We start from the raw sequence: 17,883 nt of genomic DNA on the forward strand, positions 1-17,883 counted from the left end.
ATCATATTCGAGGTAAAAGGTGAATTTGCGTCACACTCGGGCTCCAGTGCAATGATTTTTTTTCCGTCTGCTAGTTTTCTGTTGTATACAGTATAACGTTTTTTCTCTCCCTAGAACGCTGGTTTACCTTTGATAACTTCCCGAGTAGATTCATACATAGTCCCCCTCCTGATATAGAAAGGTCGTGGGTTTGACTCCCGACGCGGATGAGTTAACCTATGGTTGGTAGTCGCCGTTGAACGTTGAAATATTTCCGATAGGAGAATGTGATTAAAGTGCAACATGTTTGACTGCATCTATGTTGCGGCGACAAAAGGCAAACTTTCCATAGAAATTTGTCAATGAATTCTTTCCAGATTTAATGCCATACGAGCAGCATCAACCAAACAGGTTGCCTAATAATAATAAACGTGACAGCTGCCGCAATGCATTTTCGTTAAAACAGCCAATTACGTTTAACTTCCCATTTCTTTTCTATTACTAAAGTGCTCATCATTTATCGAATTTAAAACCCGACGCAGCATATCATGCTGTCATCCCGGTTGCAATGAACGTCTATTTCACTCTAAATTGTTTGCCCCAGCAGGTTCTGGAAAGGAAAGTTATTACACAGGTAGTCGCACATAGTTCTGCTATCATTATTCATTACATTATCTTAATGTCAGCCATTTGTTTTCATGGATACTGCTGATGGAATTTTAAAACTGGGTCGGAGCAAATGTTGTTCAATGAATAGTTTCTCCATTTGTGAGTGGTAGGAAGTTTTCGACAGATAATTCTCTGATGGAAACAATGTATTCATATAATGGTATGACCCTGGGTTAGGATTATCTGCCTGTTGATTAGGATAAACTCCGTTTGATTAATGTATCATCTAGCAGTTGCCTTTATCCTATACAAATATACACGGTTTCCCCTTAACATTCCCCCAAGCACCCATTGTCATTCCTGAACAAAAGACGAGAGGACAATGGCCATGTTTGCAAATAAACAATGGGGTTGATGGCGGACCGGCATACAATAGACATGCTACACATAGAGGCAATCAGGAACACACTTCTTATTCTCCTGCTCCTGGTAAGAGGACTAGTAAAACGCGGTTTCTAATCGACCGCACCATGCGAAAAGCCAGTCCAGATTATAAGCAGGACCATGGCAGGCGAGTCTGACCCTCCTTTGATGTCCGGGTTGAGTTAGCCCTCTGGTATCCGGGTTGAAGTAGACAGTGTCAAATATTGTAGAGTATAAAGGCAAATTATTCGGGTTGGCCATACTCGTCAAATTCTTATACGTGTAAACGCCACTATTGTTTCCATTGAAGAACAGAGAAGAACCTTTGTCATTTAGACTGGCTTGCATGTACCGCATTACTGGTATCAGCACAAGTAATCAACACTGGCCACTTGGGAGCGATTCATCAGGATACTGGTCTTTTGTTCCTGGGGTCAATTACGCTACATAATCCTTCAATCCGCCAAGGAGGGCTAATTTACCCGATGTTGGCACTGCCAACAAGGCTCTACAGGCAGGTACTTGATCTGGCTGTAAAAATATCAGCAAATATCTATTCATCGCTTCATGACTTGAGACAGGTACACGATTTTTCGCAGTTTCTGGGCGATGTGTGTACTGGTGAGAAATAAAAACATAACAGTACTTTGGGTGTCATTTTAGCACAACTAATGACAGCCGACGTGCGTCATTTTCTAGAAGACGACCAAAGATGCGGGCGTTGTGATGATGATGATGTGTCTGTTTTGCTCCTTTGGATGATCTAATCGCCTAAACAACATTGATTGCCTGGTGTTGAAGGACGCAGCAGGTGTTTCATTAATATCAAGATGATACTTCCCAAAGAGAACGCATTGTTCAGCCTTCAGATTGCGTCAGGATGAACAGGAACAATAGAGAATCATATCGTGACTGGAGTCATGACAGTATTTGTCTTGACTTGGGGTTTATGCTGATGTGTTCATGGCAAGAGGATTCAACCGCATATTATATAATATATATGTGTCCATGACTTGATTATAAAGAATAAAGGAGACATCACCAGTAATCCTAAAATGACGAGGACTATTCGTGGATTGTTTAGATTTGTGCCCAGTGTTGTCAAGTGACAGAGGCTATGACACTACGTTGACAGATTCTATGGCTGATGACAAATGCCGTATACCTAAGTTCAGATTATCATGAACCGAATGGACGATATCATGACAGGTGTCAAGTTTAAGATAGACACTGCACCTGAGGAAATCAATGTATTGTCAAGATTATTCAGATAGATTGGCTATAAGCGTGACGAGGTTCTGTTAGAGACATGTGGGACATATCCTTAGAGTCACTTTTGTGGCATGGGGAAGGCATGTGTCTTGTCTTTATAGATTCTTGCAACGTGTTGGATAAAAGAGTTTAGTTCTTCCAAAACACGTGTTATGTGACCGATAAAGGTTCACGAAAGCCTTACACAACCTTAATTTTGTAACGAAACGCCTGTACAAAAGGCCTATATTACATGCAACGACCAAATACGTTGCACTGAATTACCGATGTACATCCGAAAGGACGCTTACATCGAATAAATTTACGATTTGAGATTTCGTTTACAACATCCGCAAAAATCACGGCCTTGCCTCCGATTGATATTCATAGTTAAAGCTTTTCATGTCAAATTGCACTGGTTTCATGTTTTCCCCTAATTAGCCCTTCATTATCCCATTTCTTACAAAATATCAGCAATGACGTATCGCTCTTCGAAAAAGGAAAATCTTTGAAAGTGATTTCGTGTGATTCTCTCTCCAGTAATTAGTAACAAACCGCTGATCTAAGTGGCATGTCTAATCGCACTTGCGTTTTTAATGGAATTACGTGATGATGTTAATTAGCAGTCATTTGATTCTCAGGGAGAGATATGGTTTTTAAAGGCAAATTGCCAGTCGGCCGGTAGTAGAGTCATAAACTAATGTTAGCAACTTTCTTATATTGTAATCAGAGATTTCATACCGCATATTTGTGTTTTCCAAAAAGTTTCATGGGGTTCCTAATATGAATACGCATATTCCACGAGAGACGAAATTCCTTCAAACATTATCATACAGAACACCACCAGACATTCTTTCTCGGATCCATGTTCCATTTTATAGCAGTTTTGTTTAGCTATGATACAAGTGATATGGCAAAGAGTATTTTATCATCCATTCAGTTATTTCTATTCAGTGTGTACTACAATCCGAATCACACTAAAAAAACCACTACGCCGACAAAATGGGATTTCACTTCGCCTTCGGCCGAGGTACGAATCCCGTCTGATGCACCACGGAAATACCAACGAACCGAACATCAAAAACTCTGCTCGATGGTTCCGGGCTTTTAAACTGATGAGATGCTACCTTTCCATTTCCGTTGTTAGCATTGTCAGAGAGAACACGACTTTTCAAAATGCAAAGTAAGGCTCTGAAATAAGTGAATACTGGTTTGTTTATTGAGAATCTTCGCTTGAAAGTTAATACAGAGTGGCCTACCGTGTTCGCTGTTGTCAAGGACTTAACTAGCTATTATGGAATTACTTTTCACACATAAGACATTATACGGTGATGGGCTGCAGTAGTACTCAGCCATAAGGTATAAAAAGGTCTTGTTAAGATGAGGAAGACAATCGAGTAGAACGTGTATGGCAACACCACTGGCAGACTTCAAGGACTGCTATTTTCATTTGCTTTCACACGATGGAGATTAAGATATTGAGCGATAGCAATTTTTGTCATTTCTGATGCGCACGGATTCGATTACGTTTTTTACTAACCCACAGCTGATGATGTTGCAGATGATTATCAAATCTTCTTATATCGTATTCGAGGATGGGATGGTTAGAAACGAAGTCATGCACTGCAGTTTACCACACCCTTGGAGCTCATAGAAACGTACTGGCAAAACATTCATGGGAAGAGTGACTACGTTACGCTCATTCTATAATTAAGAATTGTTTACTTAGAAGATTATTGTACCTTTCTGTTATTTTGACGACGGCATTATAATTCAGGCACTTCAGGCAAATTCGTAACGAAATCCATCGCGGAACTTGCAATGCGTAGATTGTTCTCTAATAAGGCGTTGTCCTCCCTTTCCAGACTCTCTGTTTACGTTAAGGTTTGAACTAAAAGAATCAGCTGGGCACTTAGCGTTACTATGTTGCCTCAATTAGAGATTAGTTCTTCGAAGAGATGCTAATTGACGCTCAAGGCAGAAGTGTTTTATGGGTTTAATTTATCTGCGCTGTTTGTGTAAATTTAACTTAATGAGATTAATCAAGGTTGATGTATTTGATTTTACAAAAGTGTAATTACCCAACTTAATTAATAGTTTTTAGAAATAACCCGACAATGGTAGTTGCCTTTGCAATTTGAAGCGTAGCATAGGACGTTTAGGAACGCGCTCGTGTGTAGAGAGATGCTGACAAGCGTTTGTTTCGGAGAACATGTTGTTGGTTATCATTCACAAATCGTAAAATGTAGTTATGACGGTTCACAGTTCTTTACCTCTTTACTGCTAAAGTACTCTACACTCAGACTGATGAAGGTATCAATAGCAGAAACATCGAATCCACGCCGTTCACCGAATGTACTTTAACTACTTTGCCTGAATGATTCGTAGTGCTGCCGACGGATGGAACTCATGCACTACAACCTCGATTCGGAAGTCAGAATGCTTTAATGCTATAATAGAGCCAACAGAAAAAATCGAAACAACAGAGCAGTACCTGAAACTCAGTTTAAAATATCATAATCCATCTAATTTCTCCATAGAGTTCAGATCATTCCTCTCTTTCTTTAGTTACATGATTATTCTAGAATAGTAGTAAACAAATCCAAAGATTCATTCTGTATTATGTTTACAAAAAAGGCTGTAATTGATCCATTGGCCATTACCTTCTTATCATTTATCTAACAAATTACCGCCGACTCACGACATAAAAACTGATATTACATTAACTGAATTATTCATTACCAAACTAATGTGTCCCAGGATACGTCTTAAAACTATATCGTAACCTTTGGTGTGAATCATTACTACATTTCTGTTTTCTGTTTCATTCATGAGGTGAAATAGATAACCGTTCATCAAAATGACTTATTCATTCTTAGTATTCAGAAGGAGAGAGCCGTATTTTCGGTTAGAACTTAGAAGTTGAAAGGTTTTAGTGATGAGATGTTTGGTTACGTGTTTGTTACCCATTGCATGCCAGACCCTCAAGGTTTTGACTCGGGGGACTATGTTTCCTTCACATCGCTCCAGCAGTTAACCAGATTCAATTAACGCGTGGTTTTGTCACAAAGTAACCCTTCCGGTGATCTGAACAGCTTGACTTGTTATATTGGTGAGTGCAAAGCAGATACGTCTGTAATGTAGAGCCAGTTAGCGACCAATCAGTATTCTCAGTTCAACGCAATCTTGGTTCTGGTCACACATCATCAAACATGCCGCTATCATGAATTCTCATGATAACAACCGGGAACATGGTTATGGCCGATATTTCTCTGACATGAACTTGGGCGCAAGTACATGCGAGAGCATACGGACTAAAGTGCATACGGTATCAAAATGTTTCTCGGTTAAGTTTCCATCGCACACGAAACCAATTATCGTTTAGCGTGGTATATACATTTCCTGACCAATCTACCTTTTACGTGTCACCTTTTGAGCTCTATGAAGGGCAAAGGCCGGTAAGGGAGTGAGTTGTCATTATCGCAATCTGTAACCGAATACAGATATGCATGTAACGTTTAGTGATATATACCACTGACTCAAAGTTGGCAAAATGACAAGGCAAAACGGTCAAATCAAAGTAGTTGCCTCGTTATCCTAGTCTCAAATGGCGTCTTCAGACACAAATTGCTGACCAATAGGGCCCTACTTTCACATTCAACAGAGTTAGTGAGAAGCACCATTGTGTGATAGTGATAGATAAAAAATAGTTAGTAGATGCGTGTTCTAAGCTCTACTGGTTTTAAGTGAATTCATGCTGTTTTATATACCTTTTAATTGTCCGCCTCTGTCCTATCGCACGAAACCAAACCTCAAATGGGTAGTTTTATCGTGTCCATTATCGCTTGGAGTGCTGACTTGTTGATTCCATTGCTGATGAGACAATCAGTAGAAGCAGTCGAGATACCAGCTGTTTTGAAGGTGTTGAAATGGTTGCTAATGTCATGTTTTAAAGCCCAGAAAATGGTTTATGGCCGATCATGCCTGTTTTTGTAATTTTTTGGGTAGAATATTACATCGCTCCTCTTCTTACGTTATTTTGCCTCTTACTACGCAGTCAAAAGAAATCAGGTCTAGAGCAATACACGGTCTGCTGTCTTTAGACACACCCCTCTTACACTCAGGCCAGAAGTTTCATTATTCGACTGTCGTATCAAAGGTTTATCATAGCGAAACCTTGATAACATCGACCCCCACGAAACAGCTTTCGGGGAGTCGATAGGTCTAAACCGACAAGAGCAGATAAATTTGATGCATGACTTAACTCTGAGCCTCAAATAAGTAAATGATGGTTATCATTTGCAAAACGCATCACATCCATTTTATTTGGGACTTTTGAAAAACGAGAAACACAATAATAAGATACATGACGCTCATGGAGTTATAGACTGTTTAGCGATGTCCATTTGCGTATTCAAGTCATATTCGCGTTTTCTTTTCCCATCCTGACCAGATTAATGAACACGATTGATCACCAAGCAGCTAAAATGTTTCTATTTTAGCCAACACTCAATCATAAGTAAGCGACAACTTTGGCCCACATCGCCACAACAGCATGACAATAAGGTCAAAACAGCTTAATCTATCATTTCGGAATCAATACTTAATCCTAACATAACCCGTTACATGACTTTTGTGATATTAAGTCACAAAGTATGACGTGATACTTAGGTTGGCTGGTTAAGAAGAACACTGGGCAGACTCCTGAGAGATTTATTACCGGTTTGATTGATGAATATTGCATGTATTTCTCATATATTGCAATATGACTTACTTGTTCTGGGATTACTGTTTTCCTTACCAGCAACTTGCCAAAGACCTGTAGCCTGGCTTGTACGGGCGTCATGTTCATATTTAAAGCCGATTCCGTTGTACACTCGGCGTCGAATCTCCATCTCGCGCTTTTGCGAAAGCATTCCTCAACTTATCTGGTGTTTACGTCGTCCTCCAGATGAAGGAAGGTCAATCAAATTCTTTCTTCAAATCCAGATAAAGAATCGTGACCATGACCATGATATGTAAGGTTGCTGCTTGGACATAACGTCTGCATCATTGCAAAACCTCTCCCGGGGTAAAACATAGCCTTGTGTTAAGCAGCAGCTTCCCACCATTTACTCGTTGTTGAAGCAAATGGGCACATTAATTTCAGTTGTTCAGGCTGTGACTTAATGCAGCGAGGCAGAAGCTACATCTGAAAGTGGCTGAGAGAGCTAGCTCTGTTTAGTCAGGGAAGTGGTTACAGTCAAGGATGTAGCTTGAGTGCCCAATCCTTGTAATTGTCAAGCGCCCGGACTTTTAAAAGTTCTAACTGGCTTAATATGCCAGCTTTTTATTTACTCCTACATTTTGCTTCTATTTATTTAACAATAGGTAAGTAATATTTCTGTGTAACCTTTTGGCCTTTTGCAGGTAACATTAATTAAACTCGGAGATGTATAAATAAAGGTTATATAACAATGCCAATTTTTCTAGAGTAAATCTGGGTGCAGTTGCCATCCCCATTCAACCCCCCTAAATCCGGCCCTGAATTGTCATATTTTCTGTCTCCAGACGGGGTGGCTTATATGGAAGGTAGCGGATAGCAAATGGATGTCACCCGATCGCCGCCAGATAGCCTCGCAGGGCGTAAGCCATTCCCCGATAAAGTAATCTGGTTCACTTCCATAGCAACTATATCGAAAACTCTGACAAATGAACAGGCAACAGCTTAAAACAACAATAGGAGCACTTTCTAACAACAAGTATATTTTTGATAAGCCGAGTAACCCGAGTATGTTTCACCACCCAAGAGGTATCTTTTGCATTAAGTAGCTTTGTTTCTCACCGACTCAGGTGACACTTGTCATTATTTCGTTGACACCCTGGATAAAATTGGGTACAGGAGTCCTTAACAATTGAAATTTAGAACCTCATCGCAGTAAACCTACACCTCGTGGACACGGGGGATCTATCGCTTGGCAGTTTGATACGGCTTAACTCATGTTGCAGCCAGAGCTAAAGTTTCATGTATTCTTCCCATATCGACCCCAATAGAGCGACAACTGACATTCTGTCCGTCGACAATGCACAAACTTTGCATTTGAAAAATGAACTGTGATTGTCGACTTTTATTTTTGATGCTAAGAAAGCACTCAATCTGTCTTCTGAGCAGTATGAAAAAAGATCGGGTCAAGAGTTTGAAAGTTTTCCTCTTAAGGTATGATCTACTCGCCTGGAATCAAGGTCAAGGTCAAAGTCAAAGTCAAGGTCAAATCAGTGGGCAGCCATTAACGCTTTTGACGTGATTTCTAACAACTTTGCTTGTAAACTATATACATGTGTACAGAAAAAAGTCAAAATATGATTTTCAATAGCTGCTATTACTGGTAGCCTTTGCCAATGTCTACTTATTAAGCCTCCTTACGTTATAGCGGGGTCTACTCATATTTGTAGATTAAGTAAAAACCAAGCTTCAATAAAAGATCTATGTGACGCAATTCCTGTTTTAACGTTAGACCACCAGCGTTTCGTTCATGGTAAGTATTTACATAACTATGACACAAATGATAAACATTTAAAAAAAATCTAAATTCGTGACAAGACTGGTGGTATATGGTGCAATCATCTTTGCTTTCATCATCGGACAAAGATAATTGAGGACAATGCTACTACTCCTGCATGGCAGAACCACTCTATCCATCCTAATGGGATCTTTTTATCCACTACTCATTGTCAACAGCCCAACCGTCTTTAGCAGTCGAGTCAGGCTCAACCTCGCTGCTTGGGTTAATTTTTTGCTTTGCTTGAATATTTTTCGGCAACAATTTCAGCAAATCCAATTACATTTTCTAATTGGAGTCATCCCAGGGGTGACTTGATATCAAGGACGTGCTTCACCATGCTTTAATTGCAAATTCGTTAAAACAAGCAGTCTCAATAGTAAAAAGGGAAGCGTAAGTATCTTCATGACGCTAAGCCGTATCTCGTCCGTGTTTCTTTGGCGAAGTGCAGCGAGATGAAATCAGTCACGTTGACTAGCCATTTCGATCTTGCTAGGCAGAAGCATCTTGATCAAAGTGGTATTTTCCCTGACCTTAATGTTATCTCTAAAAATGATAAACTTAAGCCACTAAACATGTACATCACATTCCCACACATTCGTGTGACTTGTTGATCGACTGGGTTTACTCCTTGGCTGCCTTATATTAGAACGTATATCTATATAGTTATTCTACAGGAAGGATTCCATCATCTAACTTCAAAAGGGCTAAACACACATCAATAAGAAACAAGAAGAGGCAATCATTGTATCAGGTCAAAGGATTGCCCGAAAGTACCTTTATGTTTCTCCTCCAATTTGTCATCGAGAACAAAAAGGTTATCAGCTTGAATGATTTCCTGTAACTATACAGGGTGTATTATTGTGAAATGACAAATCGGTAGTATGAACTCTGAGACAGCAAATTATCTTTGGGAAACGGTTATTTCAAGGTATCAAAGAATTATTTCAAGGTCGAAAACCGAGTTGCCTCCAAAGAAACGTGTCATTGCTAATCAATAATAAGGAATATGAGTAGGTTCGCATCCACGCACAGCGCAAGCCACGAAAAATGAACTCTTTCTAACAAAAGTTGTTGCCATGTAAATTTAGAGAAGGCAGTTTGCACTTTAACTAGCTTGCGGTTTGCAGCCAGCTACATCGAGTTTCGACCGGGTCGCGAAGCTTTAACCTATTTACGAGGCATGCTTTAACCACTTGACACCACCTTAATAAATCGCTTATGACAACAACGAAATATGGAGTCTCCATAGATTTGTGTTTCGCGTTAGTTTCAGGACAAGGCCGTAATCTGTTAGGAGGCGATCTTGCTATTAGCCTTAGCACTTTAGGACTGCATTAGCAGATAAGTGGTATGTGAATTAATGACAAATTGATGTGTAAACATACACATATTAGTAGTGATTCTCGAAGGTTAGGGAAACATTATTAATGATTCACTTAATGAATTAACGGGTAATTCATGTCCAGGTTCGATGCTACCGCGAAAATCTGCGGAGAAGCAAAGGTAGATGTCTTGACTTGAAAATCCGGAATCCTTGTCCGTTTCAATGCAGAGACCTGCTGAGAAGTACTTTGTAGAAAGTACATGACTTCGTCGACGGAAACCATGCAAGCTTTGGACAACGAAAGCTTGCCTAAACTATCTTGTGTAATGAATGTGGAGGAATTTCTCTTCCATTTGGATAACACATATCCCTGATACGTTTGTCATCATCGTGTTAAATACAACTTCACTAATTTCTCTCGTAAATCTATTTATATTGCCTCCTCGAGCGATGTAGGCTACTTGTATTATTCATTGATACTTGGACGAGCCATTCCCTGATCCGAATGCTATCTACATTTATTAACGAGAGCCCATCGCACGTGATAAACATCTCTTCTTAACTTCTCATTGCTGTCCCATATGGCTCGCCTTTTAGGCTGGTGTCATTTAAAATGTGTCATCAACCTGTCTCTGAAATTTGAATAAACATAGTGTCAATAGAAGACGCTTCCGTCAACTGCGGCTACTATCTGTCCTGTACAAGATCCGTGTGCCGCACTCACAGCCAACTGTACTTCCTCGGTCGGAAATAATCTATGATACACTCTAAAAATAAACCTTTTGAGTTTTTTGAAAAACCTCTTAAGGGTTATCGTCCAACAAAAATATGAACCCTATGTATCCAACTTCTTATCATCAAGTATGGATGAAATATATACTTGTTGTCATGGATGTTCTTTTCGTGGACAATGACGGTAAGAATTTTAGCTGCTGGATTAATCTTTTGTTAGGTTCCAAGCCATTGCTCCGATACAACAATGTAATCCACATCATTCATTCAGTAGCGTCTCTTAAAGGTAATCCAGTCAGTCATTGTTAGAAGCAGATAAGACTTAATCAGGAAATAATCTTTTATAAAGAACCATGGCGAGTAAAGGCATGAGAGCTATTGTGGTTGAGTTGGCAAGCTGGTTCAAATAGGTTCAAGCTCTTGTTGACAACAATAAACATCCCCATCGCTCATGAATTACGACATACAAAGACGAATGCTTTGTATACCACATGTAATCTGTTTTATAACAAAGAATTCGTAATTCGTAACCCGTAATCACACAATGACGAAAATTCTTTGTGATTAAATACACACTCATTACCTTATATTGCCCCTCACCTCACAGCTAAACGAATTCAGGTTTTTTGTCTTTAAACAAAGGCCGCTCTCGCACCTAGGCCTGAATTCCTATTATTCTACAGTCTGATCAATGGGTCAGTACATCAGGGCAAAACTTGATAGCAAGGACTCCCACAAAACACCTTTCAGGGTGATCGATATGCTTAAACCGACAAGTCTATAGAAACGTAATGGATCATGTCAAGACTGATAGGGATCTCGTCAAAGAAATCATTTTCAGATTTCAGTACTGAGAATTTGTAGGACGCTCACTTCACGTCAACAATATATGTGCAAGACCATTGCAATGAACTATGTCGCAATGCTTTTATATCATCTTTGACCTCCTGGGGTTAATGATGGATTTGACCAATGTTATTATGTTACGTTTTAATATAAAGACGAACTGGCCATGTTGGCGGTCGTAAGCGCAATAATAAGTGATAAAATGTTTTAGTACTATCGCATGACTCGATTTTTAGTTTAAATACGATGACACTATTTCAATTTAATTCTCAACCAGCCTGTTTCATCACAATTATGGACAACAATACTCGCCAATATTGAAGAAGATCCCGATCACTTAAGAAAAATATTGCATCCTGTCTCCGAATAATGCTATTACCATCATTCATTTCTAGCTAATTCAACCAATGTCGTTTCCTGCCTTATATCCGCGTTCGACAAGAATTAGTCATCAGTATGCACCAAGAGTTTGAAATAGTTAGGAAGGCAAAAGAATTTCAGCGCAGCCATTTTAAATTCCAATTCTACTTTTTTTCAACCATAGTGATTAATTTTCATCCTCGTGACGTTTGTCAATTCCCAGTCAAGGAGTCTCCTAGCCCAAGCATAGAGCCCCCTCCCAGGGAATTTTAATTTCTGAATAACTCAAGAGAACACTTCTTAGTTATTAGCTACTCAGTGGAGAGAGAATGAAAACAAGGAAAGGCAACTCACATGCCATTCATCAAATTGCCTCATTTTTGACAAGCTTCGTCGGATAACCCGATAAACCTACTAACACACCCTTCGCAGAGTACATAGGTAGGTAACCGACGAGACGTACTCGCCAGCAGATGGACTGAGGTAGATCCTTGGGTTGACAACTACATACTATACTTAAGGGCAAACTCCGGCAGGTCAACGATTTGAGGAGATCAGGGATAGGATGTCATCTCCTAGAGCCTTCTCGTAAGCACCGTTGTGATGCACATGAAACACTGACCGGCCAACACACATTTTCAGTCAAACGAGGTGAAAGCCATTACAACGAGCCTTCTTTTAAATCATTTAGGCGTGATAAAGCAATAGAGACATGAACGTGAAGATAACTCGAGAAATCAATCTCATTTACTTATTGGTGGGCTCTACTATCATACCAATCAGCTGTTCCATGAGAGGTTTCCTCTCGCCATATTGTATATACTTGAGTGGCTTCCCCACGCTATATCGTAGAACGCGATGCCATTGTCACAAGGGTGGAAGCGAGACCAGAATTGAGAGCTTGTGTTTTTCACTAACAGTGATTACAATTCACGGTCCCGGGCCAATGCGATCGTAAATTTAAGTAATCGTGTTATTGTTATCGTACGCACCATCTAACGTCTGGAATATCTACAGCAGATCTCCGTTATAACATTCACAATTCTCTCACGATAAAACGGGAGAGATATGCTATAGATTACAAAATTCAAACTGTAATTATAAGCAGTCAGCATACCACAAAATCGGGCGATCGTAAAAAATACACTACGATTGATAATTACATTGCTTCCCAGTAGATTTGAGAACTGTATTGCTATGTTATAGTAAGACCAAACCGCAACCTGTGGTGTCATTGTCAAAAGGTACAGACAGGAGACGGAAAGAAGGGTAACAATGCCTCGCAATTCTCGCGAGGATAAACCCTTATCCTTGAGGTTAGAGCGGCGAGTAGACCGCCACAGGCCAATACTGATAGCAATGTTGGTGATGAATACGGTGATGCAGGGAAAAGTGTTCTGGATGAAGAAATTGATGATGAGATACAAGGTATCCAATAAAGGTGACATAAGTGTCGGATCATTGAAACAAACCATTCGTGTATCTTCTGCGTGTAAACTGACCACACCAAATGCTTTTGAGCTCCAAACAACGCATAAAACTGCCATGCCAATGAGAATTTTCTGACGCCTTGCGTCGTTTAAGGTTGTCAACTTCTTTAGAGGAAACAGAACTGACGTGCATCGCTCAGTTGAATACACGACTAAAATATAACTGCTCAAAAACTGGAAAACGTGGAACAGAAACCTCTCAAATTTACATGCAAAGTCGGACTGAAGGTACACCACAAAGAAATACCGTCCTTTACTAATTGTAGACAACCCAACATCTAACCAGGTATGGAATACAACCATGACTAGATTTCCCAAATCGGCGTATGATAACAGAGTTAGATAGTGTGTGGTAGCATCCTTTCTCTTGCCTGTACTGAATATGACGATTGATATGATATTTCCGAACAGTCCCGCAACGATGAATATAATAGAGCTGTAGGACATAAACAATGTTATGTATTCGAGGGCATCTTTAGCGACGAAATTTTTGAAGACGGGACCAGTTACGGCGTTTTCCAGCGAAACGGAATGTCGTTCTTCGAAGGTGGTATTTGGATGTTTCTGTTGCATGGCTCCTAATTAGCGCTTCTACGCACAGTTGATAAGAATACGAACTCCCTTATTAGCATCACGATATTCCAGCTGCAGAGCTTAGGTTATCATAATGTGTAAGTGCGTTTCAATCTGCATTTGTGTCGTCTTGGCACCACCGACAGCATTGCTTCAGCAAAAGTAACACTCAAGTCGACACGGCAGCAAGATGAATGCTCAAAATCGCGATACACTCTCAAAAACCTGCTAATAGGATCTGCCAGGAAAAGAGATTTGTGATGTTCACCTGTCCACGTGACACCATTGGGTGTGATGTATGCATAGACTTTATGATCAGAATCCTGAAGCAAACTGACATGACTGATATGATCAACACAAATTTCAAAGCCTGTGCAGATAATTCTTACAACTCGGCAGTGCTATACCTTACAGTAACAAGCTATACCGAATGTGTGGAATCCTCGTTTGGTTTCAACTGATATCTCCAGTTTTGAATACTCTGAAAGCGAACATAACGAATAATTCGATTCTCGCAAAGCAAAGTGACAGCGATACACAACCGCAATTGAATAATGATACCGGTGAAGGAAGACTCGTCCTCACAGAGCCGCTTGCATGTTGTCATGAACTGCTGGTAAACTTTGAATGTATTTTAAACGTTTAGCATTCTATATAAAGCAGGTTTGATCTGCTGAAACTTTCCAAATATATTTGAACCAAGAAAAGATATGTTATGAACTTATTTTTAGAAAATTTGTATTGTCATGCAGTTGTTTGCGGACAAAACTTACATTGCCTATATCGGCAAAGGGACCTGGGTGGGGCATTATTCAGTAGAGAGACTTTTTAAGACCATAAAGTAGCCGAAATATCTTCACTGTAAATAATGAATGATGATGATGATTGTAGTGGGTCGCACAAGTCACCTCGAACTAATGCATTCTATGGTCAACACCTGTTCGAGCCCTAATCTATACCTACTATCATCTACTTCGTACAAAAACTTCAAAGAAAATTACGCTATTGTTGAGAACACGAAACCTACCTTAAAAAAGTCCTTACAAATCTTCTTTCCAGATTGAAGCTTGACTGGTCAGAAACACGGCGTATCCAACTGAAAGAACTTGTAAACTCCCCAAACGGATCTCGCTTGTGAGACCCCCGATTGCTGCGCTTAGTGACATCGACTGTTCGATAATTTCCTTCACCGCCGCCAAGCGAACGAGCGGAAAAGGATCGTGCCAGATGTCGATCGCGAGAACCAATTGATCGAGTTCGATATTAGCTTTTTTGCAGGCAGTTATATGGATGTGAATTGCAGTTTAAGGGTAGGTGTCATGTATTTTCGGTGAAGAGTGTGAATAAAAAGCATGACGTTTCGTTTCGTCTGAAGACAAAGGCAGAATTTGCAACCCCTACCCGCAACCCCGAACGACGAAGTACGAGGTATGTGTGACGAGGGTTTTTGAGGACAGAGTTCTTTAATTCCTCGTGCTAGTAAGTATAAGAGCCGACTACGAAACACCTTTCATGGTGATCGATAGTCCTAACCGGCAAGTGCAAATCAATGTAATGATCAACCGCATTAATACACCCGATGCCACGACAGAAATACCTAATAGCGCGCAATTCTTATTTCATCAAGCCACCGGCATTTTATTTCTTTCCATCTCAATTTCAGCCAAGTAAGATAACTGTTCTCGAATCCATTCTTTGGATATCCATGATGTTTAGACGAGACAAGACCTTTCAATTGTACTCAGCGGGCGTGTTTTCTTTCGAAATTTTGAAGCAGGCCACTTTTCTAATCACATTGGGTGACAATCCACTCACTATTCCAGCTGAAGTGGTTTATTCAAAGTGACAGTTTGATTGCGTGTCGAAGTAGTTCCCGTGAGTCTCCTGTTGCAGATGCGCATTTGAATTGCATTAAATAATAATTTCCATTTGTAAATTTCTATACCTTGGGGCGAATAATGTAACAAAGGTTGGAGATGGCTTTGAATTGCAAGTTGTGAAGTAGCTCGGGCATCAACAGTAGAGAAAATGGAGATTCTAACACGTCTAATGAAAATAGGCAATGGATAATGCAGCAAGCACTACGCTGTGACAACACTCGCAGCACCAAGGGAAAGGCCTTATCGGAAGCGGTCAGAAAACGGATGATAGAATGTGCATGCCATAGATTATAATCTGAGGCTTGCTTTTATCTGGAAGTTGAAATAATTGCACGATATATATCATCTTTGAACTATGATAACTCGAAGCGACCTGATGTCGTCCAAAGCAAGATGAATGTTCAGGCAAATTGATGAACTGCCATGCTGTACATTCATGGCGCTTAATCATTTACAGGCAACATCATATGTTCCTAAATACTTTATGGCCCTGTCAACGGACATTGTTTAGATGCTTGCGATGCCTGGCCTCGTTTAGGACCAATCTCGTTCTTAAGGCTATACTACACGGACAACTAAGTTTTTGGTGTTTTTTTAACCTGTGATACAAGTTCACAGCATCTAGCGTCTATACAAGCGTACTGTATGACATGGTTCCATCAGACTGCGTCAAAGAAACTCGAAATGTTATTAGGGACCTTTTAGTTGGAAAAAAGTTTCCTTTGGAATTCAATATGGTTGACATCAAACCCCAAAATTGAGGAGCAACTTCTAGCTAATGGAACGTACAAAAAGGGACACTAAGCACTCCTAAAATATATAATCTGAGCGGAAGTCAATGAGGAGATGTATAAAACAAATGCATTAGGTATGAGCCGATTATGGCATTGAAATTATAAAAGCTCTTTTCGACTTCAAAAAAGAAAATTCGTATGAGTACCCCTCTGGTGTCACGTTTCAAGAAAAAAAGAAGAGAAGATAGTTGTTAGTTTCGTTACAGCGGAAGAAGAACTGCGGTTACCTCCCTAAAGCGCGAGTTGTCACAAAATGATCTCTCTCGTCTGTGGGTAAAACGGATAATTGCGCGGTTTGATATTGCGACCTGCGACGACCCTAGCAAACTGCGACATTAGCGGGACGACCTATTGGACTCGCTATTTGCACCCCTATTACTATAAAATCCATGGACATGGGCATCAATTTGTATGCACGTGTACGTAGGAGTCTGCAATGATCTTGTAATTTAAAAGTCATTTTGATCATACAAGCTTCTTTTTAGGCATGTGAAAGTATACATCCAGAACATTTCTCATACTCTCCGATGTTAGAATTCTTGTTGCGTCCGTTGGCACCACAGTCACCCCTTTTTCCTCATGAGTCAAGTAGCCGGGCACTAACACTTTATTGGAAAAAGTAATAGATAAGTTATCAAACATGTTGAGCAAATACGATTCAAAAGATGAAGGGGCAAATCCAATCTGCTTGACAAAGCAACGTTGTTTACTTTCTTTATGAGAATTAGCCATTGGAGTCATTCAGTGATACAGATATTGTCACAAACAGATAGCTAGCACTTTGTCTGATACTTTGGCTACAAGACGCAGTAAAAACAAGTCGTCATGTTGTAGACAGGACACAACGAGAAAAAAACCCAAGTACAGTTAGGTTCTTAATACGGACTGGTAGGATTGGTGCATTTATTCGGAGCTTGCGAAGAGAAATTAATCTTGCTGGATCCTTTTATTAACAATGTAACGATCGCCGCCGGCTTTGGACGGTCAGCGATTTTCTAGGGTATGTGGTTGGGGTTCAATGCTCATGTCTCGCTACATATATACCTACATACGTGGATGACGCAAACACAAAACCCCTAA

General features: G+C 40.0%; 1 protein-coding gene across 1 annotated transcript in view; it reads right to left on the reverse strand.

The window, feature by feature from the left end:
* Positions 1-15,307, reverse strand: part of LOC135482535 (RYamide receptor-like) — an 83,972-nt gene extending 68,665 nt beyond the window's left edge. Inside the window, exon 1 of the mRNA XM_064762643.1 lies at positions 15,157-15,307. The gene's annotated coding sequence lies outside the window, so the exon portion shown is untranslated. The remainder of the gene's footprint in view (positions 1-15,156) is intronic.
* Positions 15,308-17,883: the final 2,576 nt, after the last annotated feature.

Source organism: Lineus longissimus, chromosome 1 (assembly GCF_910592395.1).
Source record: "Lineus longissimus chromosome 1, tnLinLong1.2, whole genome shotgun sequence".
NCBI classification, from domain to species: Eukaryota; Metazoa; Nemertea; class Pilidiophora; order Heteronemertea; family Lineidae; genus Lineus; species Lineus longissimus.